At 46.0% G+C, this 18,348-nt stretch overlaps 1 protein-coding gene across 1 annotated transcript in view; it reads right to left on the bottom strand.

Annotated features, from left to right (window-relative positions):
• CHSY1 (chondroitin sulfate synthase 1) overlaps nt 1–18,348 on the bottom strand; it is a 75,275-nt gene that overhangs the window by 4,152 nt on the left and 52,775 nt on the right. The gene's annotated exons all lie outside the window — the stretch shown is intronic.

Below are 18,348 nucleotides of genomic sequence, written 5' to 3'. Positions count from 1 at the left end.
AAAAGGGATGCCGTGTACATACTAAGCAAATCTGACACCTTTTCCATTATATCCAAATGCCATTTAGGCATTAAAAATCCAGGTTTAGGCATTAAAAATACAGACTGCTGAATGTTTTAGTCAAGATGCCAAATATGTTACCTCAAGTTCTGCAGTGCAAAGCTACAGCTGTCATTTTAGTGGACAGTAAAGTGTACCTGAGATTCCTAGAGTTCCAGAGGTCAGATAATACAGGATGCATGTGTACACCAGAATAAAAACATCCTTAAGGTGGCATTTGCTATTTCAAAACAAGAAGATTGTGAGTTGAGATTAGCTTCTCAAGTCTTAGGAAAGCAGACAAACCAGCTTTACAGTTCAGAGTAGCTCAGGCAGTAGCTGATACCATGAAAGACAAACCAGGATGATAATGTGGAAAACAAACTGACAAAAAAACCTTGAGGCCATAGGTATATACCAGCTTAGATAATGGAAATTTAAAAAGACCACGGGCAGATTCTCTGTCACAGCACAAACGTCATCAACCTGCCAGAGCTGATGCAGCACCTTCATTCAATAAGGGATCCAATCTCTGTTACCGGCAGTGGAATCTGCCACGGGAAACACAAAAATAAAGCCTGTGGAAAAGGGCTGTACAGGTCAGCAAAGAGCCAAACTCAAAAAGAAGAACCAGAGAGAATGTCTCAAATATAATGGCAATCAAACAGAGCACTAAGAAGAAAATCACCAGCACAGAAACCTTCCTTTTACCAGCTGCTCAGAGCCAGCACAAGTCCTGTTTTATTAGGCTTTTGGTTGCATTTTTCCCATTATTGTGGACAGACACTGAATCTCAGGGATAAACTTACACCTGGATTTAATTGCTGCTATCTTAACAAGCTGGCTGCGTGCATGCTGAAAGCTGACATGCGGCGTATCGCTGCCGACAGCACGGAGCAAGCTGAGCCTACTGGGAGCACGGATTTTAATCTGAGCAAATGTAAATCACTGCAAAGGAGGGAGGGAGGGATTTCAGCCAGACTGAGAAAGAAAGGACATTTATTTCGTGGGTCACCAGCAGTCCCCCACCCCCTTCTCCTTCAAGTTCACCTTCTTCCTGCTCTCCCCAAGTGATCCCTGCTGCGTGCACGCTGTCTGGGAGCAATCCAGGCCAGAGGATGGATGGATCTGCACAGCAACACGGCCAAAGGAGAACATCTTGGCCATGGCCCCTTGGCAGGCCTCAGATGAGCTGCCTGTCGAGATGTATAATATCCCTTTAGAAGTCATGCAAGATTTAAAAGAGCGCTACGGGCAGAGGTTAGCTGGTCTAATCCCACGTCCAGCAGAGTTATCCAAACTGAATGAACCTCATGCTTTCCCAAGAAACACGATTTTTCCACTCACCCAAAAGACTGTTCTTCATTTGTATCCCCGTATTGTTTCCTCTACTAATGACACTTTATTTTTTGGGTCACTTTGAACCTCACTGTTGCTGTGAAGGGCTCTAGGAGACCTTAAATCACACCTACTTAGGGTCAGTCCTGTGAGCACCATTTATTGCAGTGTAGAGCTCCCACGGGAAGAACAGGATCAGCCCAACACTGCAGGACCCACTCATTTTACTGACAACACTGATCTATCCTCTAACACTACGCATATGTAGAACTAGAAGTATTAAATGCATATGGTAACCAATTTCACTGACATTTTAACAACTATAGGCAGAGGCTTTTCCAGGAGTACTGCGACATCAGATAAAAATTCTTAAATCACATCATTAGGCCGCCATTATTTAAAGGAAAATTGACATTAGGATTTAATTTCAAGTCTTGCTTTGAATTTTTAAGACAACAAAATCAAGATCACGCAGCCTGAATGCATTTACTCCAAAATTGCTACCCAGGGCATTCTGAAAAGGAAACCATGAGAAGCAGAAGAGCTTTCAGATTACACAACAAAGTTTTAATAGAATACTGATGGGTAGGAAAATGTTATGAAAGTTCCCAATGGAAGTAAAGATAGGAACTCCTAGCAAATGGCACAAATTAAAATTAAGCATATTTTAAAGCTCTGGCTTGCCACTCAGGAGTAACCTCTTAGGTAGACTGGTTACCTTCTAATACTCCTTCCTGCCCCTTCCCAAAACTAGCTGGCTTCAAAAACTGAAAATAAAACATATCTCAGTAAGACTTTATTGAGGCTTCAACACAAAGCAATTTACAACTGAAACATCTATTAACAGCCACCTTGCTCCAGCCAGAAAGGTGACAACTACCAGAGCCCTGTGCTCCGGCCAACCCTGCAGTGCAGCTAATGAGAAGCACCACAGTAGCCAGTCTTTTCTATAATCCTATTTTTCAGGAGAATGCCTTGCAAGGCTGGCACGTTCAATGTTTTTCCCGTGAAGTCTCCCCCTCTCCTCCTGCAGTGTCCCCCCGTCCCCTGGCACTGCTGGCACAGGATCCGCAGCTCCGATCCCCCTCGGGGAGCCAGGGCACAACCCCAGGCCGCAGGAAACACCAAGAGGGGCACTGCAAGGGGTTAATCAACTGCCTACAGAGAGTACAAGGAGTCACAAACTGTTTTTTCACAGTGACACCAAGTGCTGTGCACTAAGTCCAAGTGGCCAGTGGCCAAGGGAGCAGTTTAACCCTTCTCCTGCCGAGACACTTGACGCAGTGCCACAGCAGGGCTGTGAGGCCCAAGGGCTTTGCCCCAGAAACCAGCCCCACGTGGATTGTGTTTGCTCACCCACACCTACAAACCTGAAGGAAATGAGCAGTTCCCTCCATGCCATTTGACAGCTCCACCAACACTGATTTGCTCAAATCATTAAGGCTCCCCAGCATTGGGTTCAATCACTAACCAGAGCAATGCCCAACTATCACAAATCACTGCTAAGATAATTTCTCACCGTATTTGGGTCTAAACCACTATGCTAAATATCACCAATTAGCCCACACTGGCTTCTGACTCCATGTGACACTGGAAAGCCATAAGGAAGACACAAAATCATAATTAACTCTTGTGTACATCATCAATAGGTGGGTGGAAGAAGGCCACAGAGAAAGGAATACCTGTTATTTGCTCCTCCCAGTCACTAAAGACACGAGTGGGGAGTGACACAAGCCCAGGACGTGCCAATCTCCCCATGCCTGTTACCAGAGCCTTGAGAGCTGAACTCTTGCAAACTCTTCTTCTAGTGAAACAGGTTTCTCTATGATTATTTTTTTTAAAAGAACCTTTCATGGATATTAATTTTGCAATGATTATATTCTAAGCATGCTTTATTCTAGTGCAGAGCACTGAGAGCATAGGGATACAAAGAAGAGCTACTCTTTATTGACCACTATTTACTCTAGACCTGTTGAAGCCTTAAAAACCCTAATGTTCCTCAAACCATTAGAGACTGAATGTTTAAACTGTGGTACAGCTGTTGTGGGCACTGTTGGCTCATGTCCAAAAGACCAACTGAAAGGAGAGAGTGTTACGTTCTTAGTTTTAAATGAAGAAGTCTTTTGCAGGCAAAAAAAAAGTGTACTGGAGAAAATGGACTTTAAAAATAAGACCAGTTTATGCAGAACCTGGCCCATAGCCACGGATTAGCCCCTGAGGGCTTTCTCTCACAGCTCCAGATTGTGCTACCAGAGCACAGACACAGCCCCACAAGTCTCACGAAAAGCAATCATGGATAAGACATGCTGTATGGCAGGTTTCAAAATGCCCAAGGTGGGCTTTAAATACAAAGACCAGCTAATTAAAAGCCCGAATGATGGTTAATGTCACCTAGCTCAGAGCACCTCTGTCAGGAGATAAGGATGTGGGTCCCAGCGTGGAGCTGTTGTCCTACAGGAGCAATGCAGGTGCTGGGACAGCCCCTACCCTGCCCCACAGCTCTGCAGCCAAACCCAGGCAGGATCCTCATGTCCATCTCCTCCTTCCAAAGATGTGCCACAGCTGGTGCAAGGGGGCAGCTCCTGTTGCCTGGTTGAAGTGAAGTTAAAGTCCTTCTGCTCCCACATCCCAAGGAACTGCATGAAATAATTGTAGCTGCACTAGAACAATTTTGCCACTTTGCAACCACAAACAGATCTCAAATTTTCTGGCTTACACATCACCAATACAGTTCAATTGATGAAAAAATTTGCCAAGGGAAAGGAGTAGCGGAGCTTTGTTTACTGCTGACTTGCCTCTGCTGGAGGGGAAGGCTGTAGGAACCTCCTGGATACAAATCTGTGTCTTCAGCGTTCTTTCTGTTTAAATCCTGGTGTTTTATACCCACAGCTAAACACTGCCATGACTGAAGCCACTCATCAGAGTTATTATGGTGGAGACAAACACGGGGAAGCAATGGATAAACACTCATTTCCAGTGAACTTGGCCACTCGTTCATGGCTTTAATCTCCCCAGTTGCCACTACAGGAAAGGATGCAGGAAACACCACTCGGCGCTGGGAGATCAGAGTTCCCTCTCAGCTGGCAAGTGAAGCCCTGAGCTCTGGAGCACAATTAAATTATGTGATTCTTCAGACAAGTTACTTCTCACACCGATTTCATCAGGTACCACTGGTCCATGTTTGCTTTGTTTCATAAAGAGAAGCAAGAAAATCATCCTGAGGAGTCAGTACTCAAAATTTCCATGGCTGGGGTAGCAGAGGCAGAGCCAGCTGTGACCTCTGGGTGCAGTAAACCCAGACATGCTCTGAAGCAAGAAGTTTATTCTGTACAAGACAAATGCCTCTTCTTATATGATCCTAAATGAAACAGTGCTGGTCTGACTCGAGAGCCTTGCAGTGCCTCCTGCACCGCTCTCCTCCCCAAAGTGTTCCAGAAAGGAAGCCAAGAACTAAGGCAAGTTTCAAGCACAGCAAACTCAAGGTCATTGAATTCCCAAGGAATCTGTGAATTGGGAGAGTTACTGCTGGAGCTCAAGCTTTTGTGAACCATACCAAGTAGCTGTTTAATTAAACAACTGTTTTCCTCCCAATCCTTTCTTGTTTAAGCAAGTAGAAGAGCTTAAAAATTACTTATTCATTTACAGTTTCTCAAACCAAGTAGCCTTTAAAGTATTTCCAGCTTGGCAAAGGAAAGAAGAAAACCTGCAAAAATGAATGGGTCTTCAAAACTGGCATCGAGTACCTCACCTCTGACCCTGGGCTCGACGATCTCATTACCCAAAACCTACACGTGGGAGCGGTCCAAGGCACTTGGGAACAGAGATCCTCCAGCTAGGAAGCAGAGAACTTCCCTCCTCCTGGCCCTGCACTAAACTGAGCTTCATCCTCCTGGTCTAAATGAGGACACAGAAACCAGATAAAACAGAACGTGCCAGTTTAGGATATTTAGATTTAACTGTGTAAACCTTAGGAGAGCTGGATGTGATTGCAAGGTTTTCATCCAAAAGGTTCTGGTTTGACAGAAACAAAAACAAAATACCACTAAACATTAACAAATGTTCTACACTACAGCTATTAAAGAAGCAGAACATCGTAGGTGCAAATGACTAATTGTCATTGGGATTGCCTGAGAAAGTGTAATCAAAAGTTGCTTCTAGCATAATTTCCAAATTACGAGTCCTGGTGCAAACTGCTGCTCTTCACAAGGCTCGCCCTTGCTCAAGTTAAGGCTCTGACCCATGGGGCAAATGATTCAGCTCTCCCTCTCCAGCCTCTGTCCCAGATCCAAACAAAACCAGGGATACAGTGACTCGCTGCTGATTGCTCATTTAAAGGCCAGACTCAGGGATGATGCCAAATTACTTGCCCACTGAATCTACTGCGTCTCAGCATTTCTTTTCCTTGTTGTCAGCTCCACACTTGTACCCCACAGTACAGACAGAGCACAAGAAAACTTGTTTTTCATTATGAATTTCGACAGGCCCATGAAAACCAGAGCCACAGCCTTGGAAGTCTGTATCTGCTCTTTCTCATGCAAAGTGTTAAGATTCCAGAGGAGCAGCACATGACCCTTGGAGGGGAGTTTCTTGGACATGATGAGCAGAAAGCTTCTGACGCCCTAGCCAATATTTTTTGGATGCTAAAAACAGAGTTAGGGGGATGCAGTTTCCTCTGAACACAGACTACAGGAGAGAAGACCTCTTCTGGGCTGCTGTGTGATTTTCCACCATGTGTTTTCAAGAAGCAGTAATGTAATCATTTAGAAATACTTTCGTTCATGGAATTCAAAGATTCCTATTTGGGAGCTATTTTCCACGTCCAGTGGTTTTGTAGGAGTTGTGAGCCATGATGGATGAAGAGCCTTTTTGGTCCACTTGGCAAGGCTACCAAAAGCTGCTGCTTAAAGGGGAGTGGAGAATAAACCCTCTGCTTGGAGAAATTTCAGCTGCAGCCCAGGCAGCCACCCACCATCTCAGCATCAGTCCAACACCCGAAATCCAAGCTGGAGCAGTGCAGCCTCTCTGCCAGATTGGATGGGGACAGCAGTGATCCTGCATCACACACCACCCCAGGTCTCCAGACCTCTGCCAACACCAGATGCTGTAAGAAGCCCTGGGGAAGCTCCAGTGGGTCTGTCTGCAGGATCCCTCCCCGTGAGTCCTGCCCACATGTGCCCAGCAGCACTGCTTTCTGTGCTGCAGGACAGCTCAGGAACCTCCACCCCTGAGCAGGCACAGAGAGACAATGTCTCCATCTAACAGCACTGAAGGACAGGGCTGAGGCAGTCACATCAGCACAAATCTCTGAATCTCTCTTGAGTCTTCACAGGAGATTACTGTGAATTTAATTAGGCAAAGATTCAGCCTCACAGTAGCTGCAGTTCTTCCCTGCATGTAAAAAGGTGGGGGTGTATTTCAAAAAAACAGATTAATTTACAAGACATTCATCACTTCTAGCTTAAGCAGAACCATTTTGGATGAGGAGGGCCACAGCCCCTTTTTCATGGCAAAAGACAATGCTTGCTGTTTCTGATCCCCTGAGAAGATTTATGTGAGGGATACACCTTTTGGAAAGGGGCAAGAAGGGAGCTGGGAATGCTGAATTAAATCCCCAAGACAAAGCCAACTGCTCAACTGCCTGTGTCAAAGCTGCAGCCCCTGAGAGCTGCAGTGCCAGAACAACCTCAAAGTGAGAGAGCATCTTCCATAACTTCATTTATAAATCCATCTGCATTATGCTTTCTTAAAAACTGATGGTAAAAGCACTTCTCTGCCAGCCACATCAGTATCAGCTGATGAAAAATGACAGAAAACTGGGAATATATAACATTTCTAATTCCTCTGCTGGTGAATCCTCCTCCCAGATGCCACAACAGCCATGGGTGCTGCTGCATTGTGCCTCTGCCAGGCAAGCAGCTGGAAGAAGGAATGTTGTTCAGGAGGAACTCTTGAAACCTTAGCCCCTTCCAAATTGCTGATGGCCTATCCCTAGGAGGTGGCAGCTGCGCACCACTTCAAGCTGGTGGGGTTATCTGAAACACAGAACCAGCCAGCATTCAAGCAACACTCTGAGAGGGCTCACTCTGTCCACTTGGTCCTGCTGGACCTGCTCGTGTCTCACCGGCCTCACCTGGTTTGCAAGAGAACAAAGAACAAGCTGATGGTGAATCACTGTGTTAACTGCATGGCACAGCCATCTCTCCTCCAGGCTTGGATTTCAACCAGCGCTCCGACATGGTTCTCTCTAGCTGCTTTTTCCAGGGTCATGCTGAGATATCCGTGGTTGGCCGCTGCTGAAGGCTGGTCTGCTCCGAGCTGGCAGCACGAGGCAGTGCTGGGTTTCCTGCTCAGGTCTGCTGTCAGCAGTAATCACAGTCACAGAAATCACAGAATATTCCAAGCTGGAAGGGACCCAGAGGCATTACTGAGTCCAACTCTTAAGTGAATGGCCCATACTGGGATGAAACCCACAACCTTGGTGTTATTTTCACCATGCTCAACCAGCTGAGCTCATCCCAGTACACCCCTCCATGGCATCCAGCAATGAAGCAGGAACTCAAGCTGGATTTAAAAGAATATCTCCTTTTACTCCTGTTGGTAGAAAACCAGACCAAGCTATGGAGCTCCTTACAGAGCTCCCACAGAACAGACACAATATTTGTGACACAGGCAGAGGGTTTCACTCCTCTTTCACCCGCCTGCCAGCTCAGAGCGGTTCTTCGTCTTCAATCTGGTTTTTCAGCCAGAGCCACCATTTCTGGAGCTGGTTTGAAGATTGCCTACAAGGGCCTGGACTCAATCACCAGCTTGTTTCACACAGGGAGCAGCACAGGGTGACGGCTTCCAGGGCTCACCCAAGCTGCACAGCATTGTTCTCAAGTGTCTATATGAAACGCGTGCACTCTTTTTTTTATTTCTTCCCCCCCCCAAAGAATTGTTTAGCAATTGCTCAGAGGAGGGGAGGAAAATAAAGTCACAAACCCTTGTTTCATGTGGAGAAGCCACATGTTTCAGTCAGCTCACGAGGATCCACAGCTGAGCCCTGCCTGGGGATAGCAGAGCTGTGGAAGGCTGTGATGGTAATGAGCACCGTGCAGTAACGCTGCTGCTGCAGACAGAATTTCCACAGTGAGATGATGATTGCACAAGGGTTTTTCTAGTGCTTGTACCATTACCACGCACGACTTAAAGCCTTCCTGCTCTTCTATGCTGAGTGTAAAAACAAAATCTGCCCTTTGTCTCATCACTGGAAAACATATGTATATCATCCAGCCTAGACGTGGCACTGCCAAAACCATTCCATGACAAGGGCTCTGCCTCAAACAGTTCTGCCATCCAAAATAAGTGCAACACACAGCAGTTTGGTTATAAGAGACAGCTCTTTGATCAAGAAGGGATCAGGAGGTGAGGTCTGCCCATTCAGAGGGCTGATAAATGTCTCAAGAATTTGCCTTTCATGCCCTGTAACCCAAAAGCACCATAAATTGTGCATTAATAGCTCTAACTACAAAGGTCACCTGTTTTTATTGCTTGCTTTGCTGAAGCACAAGGGATAATATATTTAAAATAAGTCACTTTTTAGGAGAGAGCAATGATTTACTAATTATTCATTTGGATAGGGTTGGCAGGGTGGGTACAGATTCAACACCCTGGAAAGAAAAATGGTGAAAGAAGGGAAAAGGGGTGAGAGAAGGGAAAAGGTTATGAAAGAAGGGGAAAGCACTGCTGCACATGCACAGGTCTGGGACCAACCTCTACAGTTTCACATATGCACAGAACTAGAAGGAAGGCAACATCTTTCTAAGCAGCCCCAGTTTTTATTGTCCTCCTGTCAGTGGAACAACTTTCTCATTATTAAAACGAGCTGTCAGGCAGACTGGCATTTCCCTCCTTGCCGTGTCCAAGTTAGCCCGTTCGTTCAAATATGGTTAAAGATTTCACACAGTGTTGCTGGCTAACTGTATATGGTCTGAGGTTTTCTGGAAGTTTGCTGTCTGGCACGGCTTGGACAAGGAACAAGCAGCGTTACTCTGCAGCACTCTGTAACCAAGTGCCTCTTGCATTACACACGGTCTGTCAGAGCCAGGGGTGCACCTCCACGTGGGTGTTTAAGCCTTGCTGATGTTCACCATCCATCATCCAGCTCTGACAAAAAGAATATTCAACTGCTCCCTTTGTAACGCTCTAAATTAAAACAGGAGATGCGGATGCCGATAAATGCAATTATGCAGAATGTAAATGCATTAGAAATGGAAAGGAATAATAACACTGTCTCAAATACTCCCCAGCTTGGGGAAGGATTTGCTGACCACACAACACAAGTGAACTCTCTTTTGAGAGAGCATTTTTGGTGTTTCTAGGGTCTTCTTTGCTTCCAATCTGGAGCACACTTTGTTCTGCTGGCTGCAACCAAGCTGCCACGGGAGCAGTTTTGGTAGAGCAGACCTGGCTCCAAAACTTGTGCCCATTGCCCTCAGCCACCATGGCTCGGTCCCTCCATCCCTCCGGCTGCCAGCCCGCTGCCTACGAGCCTCAGCTCACACCCAGCTGCTGCTTCCTCTCCCTCTCCCTTGGCTGCTGCAGCCTTTCTAGATTTGGAAACCAGGCAGCTTGGAGGAATTTACCATTTTCATTAGTGGCTTTCCCATACTCCACTGACATTTTCCTACTCATTTGGGAGACAGAAGCAAGAGGAGATCTCCTGGGTGGGTTTGCCTGTTGGGTCAAGGTCCTGCTGCTTCAAGCAACCTCATGTGTGCTCAACAGAGAAAGGCAGGGAGGAAGGAAAAGCCATTGCTGAGAATGCAAAAGGAGCTTTAGCCAACAGATGGAGAAGGCCAGTGGAGTTTGCAGCCTCCTTCAGCAGAAACAGCAATGCCTTGTCTTGTTATGACCCATTTTTAGTTGCTGATCGAGGACGTTTTGGGGATTTGACTCATGAATAGCAAATCAGACTTGTGCTGGCTTTGCCAAAAAGCCTTCTCCATGCTGCAGGAAGCCTGGGCTGCTTTGAAGCAGCTCCTGAACCAAGACAATTTACAGCCTGACAGCTTAAAGCTGCATTGAAAAGGGCCCTGGTGTCCTCGGGGTGTTATAAATCACCGCGGTTCAGAGCAGGAAGGGCAGGGTGCATGGATGGGGACTGTGTTCTTCTGCTGTCCCACAAAGGCATGGCCACGAGGGAGCCAGAGCCCTTCAATGGGGCTTTCAGAGGGACACACAGGACTGCTTTCTGCTGCCCTTTCCTCAGTACTCTTCCGAGATATACTTGTATCATCTGAGCTGCAGGTTGTTCCTGAGTTCAGTGCGGTTTTGAGCTGAGCTAATCTGGGCTCTGACGTGCACCCTGTGAGGAAAGAGGTGCTCCCAACTCCCAGCCAAAGCAGGCCTGGAACCCTGTCTCGAGGGCAAGCTGTTGGGAACAGGCTCAGCTGGTGGCAGAGGGATCCATGGCTGACTCAGTCCTGGGGGCTGCACCTTGTGTCAGAAAGCAAAGTGGGCACTGACACATTATTTGAGTCTTGAAATAGCAGCACTGTTCAACACAGTTCATCTGGCAGGGCACCCCAGAGCTCTGGGTGGGAGGACAGGTCTCACTCTGCTCCAGGACATCTGTCAGGGACGTCCTCCATAGCCACAACCTGATCTGGGATGCCCAATCCAGCAATACTTTTCTCTGAAGCCTACAGAAAGAGCTCTGTGTGTACCCCAGGAGTTTCACCCTCATTTCGTGGCTGTTTTGCCCATCCCCATTTGGGGTTTTCCCATCCCAGAGCCAGGGAATGTTGCGCAGGCTGCGGGACCGTGCTCTTCATCGAGCCATGCCTTTGCCTCGTCTTGATGTGAATGCCAAAGTCAAATATAATCCACCCACCCAAACCAGATGTTAGAAACCTGTCTGTCTCTCTTCAGCTGTCCTCTGAGGTCTGGCCCCCTGTCAAATGCCCAAGGCGAGACTTTTCTTTTTTATTTTTAAGGCAATGATAATATGTTCAAAGGGTCTTTCTTCTGTTTGGAAAGAGCAAATCTACACCTGGTCCAGAAGTGCTTCAATACACAACAGCAACTAACAAATCTCTGTCTCTGAGAGAAATTTGGCCACTTGACTTTCAAAATAGTTGTTTCCTCCCTTTACAGAAATTTTAACAGCTAATTCAGTAGTGCCACAGGGACAGAGGTGACAAATCGAGCCCAATCTGTTCAGTGTGCCACCTTTTTATCCAGCAAACTGTCAAAAGAGAACTTTTACCTTCCCTCTGGAATGGCATTTGTTTCTACAGATCTTTAAGCCAGAAGAATACAGAGATGATCTCCTGGGCATTTGTTTTCCATGGAAACAGTGCATCATTGGATTATTTCCCACAGATAAAAAAAGGAGAGGAGCAAGGACAGAGGGAGAGTAGAAGGGAGAAGGACAGATCAGATCAGAAGGGGCAAGTTTTCAGCACCGTTGTGTTGTCTCATAGTACTTCTTAAGCAAGAAGCTCCTTTTGGGTACTTTATGTCCTAAAAAACCCTCAACATGTAACAGGAGTCTGTGTTGCACAAGGATGAGAGATGGAAAGCATTATAATGACCTTAAAATGTAGCTCAGGGGCCTGCTGCATCACAGACTGTTTAGTATTAGCATTATCCAGAAAAGCACCAAAAAATGCATTGCAGGATATTGAAGAAATCTATATCCGGATATTAAAACTAGTATTGAGCAAACTGTGAGGAGTGACTATCACAATATGGTCAGACCACAAGCTTAATGAAGCCTAGGAAATAAAGCACCATGACTAATTTGAAGCACATTAAAAGAAATCATATACAAACCCCACTAAATCCATCAACTCCCAAGGACACTTCTTTGCCTCACTCAGAAGGGCTGAGGACACAAACACATGTGATTTACACAATATGTTGTACTGCTCACTGCTTTATGCTGATTTCCAACCAAAGTACTGCCTGTTCTTGAGGACTGGGATTTCACACTTGGAGGATTTCTAAGAAAGAGGTTTTATGCCTGGGACTGAAGTGACGTGGCCAGAACGTGAGGAGTCGGCGCCTGCCTGACGATCCCTTCTCAGCACAGCAGGGACGTGTCCAGGTTCTGGGACCCACCAGCAGAGTAACAGCATCATCTTAGCAGATGTACAGTATTATTTGTAATGAGTCAAGAATCAGGTCAAAGAAAACCTTCTTCTCCCTGCAAGGCCAGCTTCCTGGGCTCCCTGCACGTTGGATTTCTCGTGTGGCGTAGCCCTGCTGCCCACTCTGCATTGGAGAGAAACCACCCAAGCCATGAAATGTCAGCCTCTCCTTTCTGTCAAGGGGCTGAAGTAAAGGGAAAGTAAAACAACCCACAGCATCAAAAAACCCGCATCAAAACCCAACCCTACCCACAACATCCTTCTCATCTTTATCCCTCAGACAACTCACACTGGTACTGAGACTGGAACTGTCTTGAAAGGACAATTATCTGTCCTACTCTGGGCTTGCTTTGTGTTCCACAGGAGAGCAACTAGACAGGGATCATGGCCACGAGAAGTGTGTGGTTATAAGAGCTGATGGCTCACTCAAGGCGGCAGCAGGAGCTGAGCAGTCCTGCAGATAGGAAGTGGATAAATGCCAGCCTGGAAATTTCCTTACAGGAAAAGATATATCCTGGAGACTGGAAAAGAGCACATGAGAGCAGTTTATGAGAGTAGTAGAGATCACTGCTAATAATTTGTGCCCTGAATGCTGCAGAATGCCAGGAGGAGTGAACTGCATGAATCATGATACAGGTTTGTAAGAGATGCACTAGTTTATGCCATTACTGAATGATGTCAAATCCACTCCAAACCCAGTAGTGACTTGGCCAGCTCTAGATTTGGTTTCTTTCTTCACTTCCAAGTTACAGAAACCATTACCCTGACATAAGGGTTTAAGTTTTAATAGCATGAATCTTTTGGCCATAACCATGAAGAAAAAAACAAAACAATAATAAATCTGTAAGCCTCAGTGGCAAGCAAAAGAATGTAATCTTGAGTCTCTTGCCCACTAAATAATTATGCTTACATCATGCTGAAATAAAAGTCTACATTGTGCTTTCTGTTATTAAAAATACAAGGAAGAGATCAAACTGTCCATATATATATGGAATTATAAAACCAAGCCATATATCACCCAGACCAAAGTATGTAATCAGGACATAACAAATGGAGTTTAATACTCAGCGGAAACCACAGCTCTGGAAGACATTTAAAGGAATATTTCCATTTTCCTAGGTACTATATCAGGTTCTTGGCCAGACATTTTTGATTGCACGGCACTAAAAATATAGCCCTAGTTTCAGAAGACAAAAATTTTCGAAGCATGACGAAATGTGAAAGGTAATTGCAATGCACCGCTGAGCTATTTTATTACATTATCTAACATCTTTAAAAAGTAGATTAGCTCACAGTGCAAACATTCTGGTTTCCCTGAATGTTTGAGTCCTGGCAGCGACACAAGCAGCAGGAAGAGCCGTGCCTGAAGACAGGGGAGTGGTGCTAGTGAGCTTCTGGAGCAGCTTTCCTCAGCAGAACAGGCAGCGCTTTCCATCCAAGAACATCGTGGAGGAGCTGCAGCCCCTTTGCTGAGGCAGTCTGGGAAGATGCTGGCAGAGGTGTGTGATCTCCTGCCAAGCCCTCCTCAGCAAAATTGAAATAGCCAAAGGTTTATCAGCACCATCTGGGTCTCACTGCTGACATAAACCAGGGGAGAGCTGATCTGAGAAGCTGCCAGAGCCCACAGCCCCACTGAGCACTCGGCAGTGGTCAAGAGCTGCCTCCCCCTCAGCTGCCTTCATTCAACCCTGACTTCTTCCTACCTTCATTTAACTCTTCTTCCTACCTTCATTTAACCCTAACTTCCCACCTTCATTTAACCTTAACTTCCCACCTTCCCAGAAAGAACAGCACAGTGCTAGCATGATAATACCTTCAGAACTAAGGCTGCCCCAAATCAGAGATGCTCCACTCTCAGGAAAAGGAGAAAAGCCTGGTGAGAAACAGCAGCTGTGGAGAGAGCAGAAGGGACTCACTACACCTGCAACAAATAACTCACTGCAGTGGATGAGATTTGTGCTCCACAAATGCTGTTTACCTAGGAAATCCGTGTTTACAATGGCTGTGGTTATGTTTTCCTTCTACTCCCTTTGCCCTCCCACCCATTCCAAGCAGGAGCAGAGGGAGCCCTCCTCCAGCTGCTCCATTATTCCCAAAGATTTTCCCTTCCTCTTCACTCTCTGGCTGGTTTGTCCAAGAAACAGCTCTCTATGTGGTTATGCAACAAAAAAACAGTGAGAAAGAATAATCACTAATCAAATTTCTGCTTCCTTTGAGCTGCCAGGCTCACAAACTAACTGCTCCCCTCTTCAAGCACAGGCTAAAGCTCTAGGAAACCAGAATGCAGGTGGGTCCAGCATGGCATGGAATGCAGGGAATAAGCAAATGTCTCTCAAGAAGGCAAAATGGGGGAGAAATTTTTAGGTCCTTAGTCAAAAGTAGACAGTAGCTGTATGCTGCCATCACCTCGTATATGACATAGCAGTTTATTGCTCCGTAAAACTCAATTTTAAGCTCAGTTTGCATCCTGAAGGCTGTTTGCAAGCAGCAATTTAAATGTAGGGTTTCAAACGTGACCTTACAAAACTGAAGACCCATTTTAGACAAGATTGAATGAATTGTATTTTGAATGTTGTTTTTTCTAAAACATGTACAGCCTGCCATAAAAACTAGCAAGAGAAACTACAGCCAGAATACGAGGTGTCAATGGTCAAGCATATCCTCATTAGAGGGTGGCCAAGTGATATTTATTTTAAGTGTTACGCACTATGAATTAAACATTTATTTTGTGTCACCCAGTAAAATACCTGAACCTCATTTTGGCAGCTGTGCAAATTCTACCTCGACTGCATTGACGACTGACTGTACTTCTTTTGTCTTCCATGCATGCTCTCTTCTTGTTTTAAGAGAAAAACCTAAAAATCAAGAATGCTAAATATGCAAACTTTTGTGTATCAACCCAGGGTATGCAAAAGGAGGACGAAAGCAGATCACCACTCATGACATCGTCTCTATTAAGGTTGCAGATGGAATTACAGCGTGATAATTAAAGTCCTGGAAGACTTGGCAACCTTATCCTGTAGAGTGACTCTTCTAAAAGATCTGGGAACATGGACTTTCTGTTCCTGGATTGATGGCTTCAACAGGGAGCATACTAAACAGCATTTGGAGATCTGACCATCAGTTCCTTCCCCCACTAAGGAGAGAAAGAGCCTCACAGATTTTGGCTTAGAAACCCCTCACAGATCCTCCTGCCCAAGGTGGCTAAAGCTAGAGATGACACTCCACAAGAAACTCACGTCAACCTGCTATTAATACTTACCCAGTCTGAAAAGTGTTTTGGCATGGTTTTAACAGGATTGCAGGATTTATTCCATCTGAAATGCTCTCTGGACCACATGGCAGAGCAGTGCTGCTGTGTGTCACTGTTCCATTGACTCAGCAGCAGAAATGTGACACTATTTCTACCTCAGAACAAGCCTGGAGAGCAGAATCAGCCTCTGCTGATTCACCTGGGGGACAGCAGTGGCAGATGGCAAAACAGTCAATACAAAAACTCTAACAAGAGCTGAAACAGGAGCTGCTGACACCGACTTCCATTGGACAAAGCACATCCAAAAAGCACATTCTACAGAGAAACATTTACTTCAGTGCCTGGCACAGAAAAGAATTGTCACCACATGCACTGGCCATTGGAGGGTTTATGATAGATAAAGCAGGAGTAACAAGGTAGGACTTAAAAGAAAGTCCAAATTTGACCACTAGGTGTGGGTAGTTACTATCTGACAATATGGAAATGGGCCTCCATTATTGATTTAAAGGTGTAAGAAGATCCAAGAGCTGAAAACAGGGACACCACACTATCAAAGTGGCTGAATTTTGAACAGCTTCACCAAAATGAAGAAAGTGGGCAAGATTGTATACTACTGCCCAAACACTCTGACCTAAAAATCAGATTAAAGCCTATTTTTTTAAAAAATATATGTATTTTACATAAAGTTTCTGGATGTGACATCCTGTCTGGACCAGAACCCCTCAATTATCCATATAGCTCATTACCTTACACAACTGGCTTTATCTTTCTCCACTTGTCCCCACCACTCATAGTCCTGTATTAATGAACTTTTATTTCAGAGCTTCAGGAGATTCCACCAGGATCAGGGAAGGTTTGGTGTTAAATGCAGTTCTGGCAGCAAAAGATACGAGTGAAGAATGTCAAGGGACACAGGGGCTTTGCACTGAGAAGTTGCTCAGCATCTCCCACCAGACCAAGTCCCAAGTAAGATACAGACTCTTTTTGAAGAGGTCTGGCTCGTTATCCATGGTGAAGGTCACTGTAGGTCACCAGAGCTGGTGTCAGGAACAATTCCTACCCCAGGACAGATGGGAGACTAAATCCTTCCCCCAGAGCCTCTCTTACTGCAGTGTGGGATGTGCCTCTCTCTTAGGACCACTTAAGCATCTCTCCCCTAATCACTCATCTGTCTGTGGAGACGATCAGGAATTAACCTCTCCCGCATCTCTCCGGAGCAAAATTGGATTAGGCTGAAATTCTTGAGTTAATACAGACACACCTGGGAGAAACTGAACAGCCTGTGATGCACGTGGGATCAAACGAGCAAAGTCCGGGGGGGACACGACCGAGTTCTCTACAAGCTACGGCTCCAAATGCAAACATCTCCTGCTTTTCCAATTGCTTGTGCTCCAATTTTTTGGGCAGGAAAAGCGGACTCAGAGCCACGGTGGATCCACAGCGCTGCCGCCTCTGCCAAATTCCTAACGAGGAACGGCCGGACGGCAGCCGGCTCCGGGCACTGCCGTGTGCTGCACCTCGTGGAAAATCCATTGTCAAGCCCAGTGCTAAGCCAGCCCCAAAACAGGGCCAGGAATCAGCCCAGAGCAGCTGCAGCCTCAGCATCAACGTGGACAGGGGACGCCCCTGGACCTGCAGGGACACAGGATCCCTCCTGACACCGGCTGCTCCGGTTGCACATTTTACGTCGCTTCGGTAATGACTGGTTTGGAGCAATGCAAGGCTCAGCCCTGAAGGATAAGGATTGGAGAGCAGGAAGTCTGAGTTAAGCTGTGGGCACAAAAAGTGACTTGGGATTAAGCAGCGTTTTGCTTTGCTTAGACTATTACTCTTGGGTGGAGCACAGCAGCTGGGCCAGATATCCCTGAAAGGCACTTTGCTGTGCAGTACAGCTGGATCCTCCGAGTTTTGTCAGTCCTGGTGTGAGTCTAAAAGAGCAGCAGAGAGGGAATGCTGACTCAGAATTTTAGCTTTTTCCCCGTGCCCCACCACATCCCAGCAGTGTTAGAAAGGTGCTATGTTCCCACACCCACAGCAAGAGGATAAGGAACAAGCAATTTTTTGGGCTCACTGAGACACTCAGTGAGAAAATGTATCAGTGCAATGCACCAAAACTCAGCAAATTGTCTTTAAAATGCAGCCTGGTTTGTGTCCAGAGAAAACCAGTGTTCTGTATCAAATTTTTCCCCTGTCAGAAAATTTTTTTCCTGGTTTGGAGCCGGCAGGAAGGGGAGGGAAGGGATGAGAGAAAGGAGCAGATTACTGGCTGTGGCCAAGGCTATACTCATTATATAGAAAGGACATGAAAGGCTTTACTCAAAGTGCCAATGTCAGTTCAATGTATTTATAAGGATTCAAACAAGTCCCACCGGGCAGAACAGCCCAAAGGAGCTTTGTGTTTGTGTAATTTAATGGCTCTTTGTTCACTGAAGTCAAAAAGCAGCTCTGGATTTGGGAGAGTCCCTGGCCAGGCCCTGCACAGCTCCCAGGACTAAAAGAGACATCACTGCACAGTGCACTGAACTCTGGTGGGGCAGCCTGAATTAAAGGGCTGTTGTAAAATAAATCCTCTGATAAGAGCAA

This window comes from Pseudopodoces humilis, chromosome 16 (assembly GCF_049639895.1).
Source record: "Pseudopodoces humilis isolate 2021_Gansu_Grassland_sample_001 chromosome 16, ASM4963989v1, whole genome shotgun sequence".
Lineage (NCBI taxonomy): Eukaryota > Metazoa > Chordata > Aves > Passeriformes > Paridae > Pseudopodoces > Pseudopodoces humilis.
This window is presented reverse-complemented; position numbering and strand designations above follow the sequence as displayed.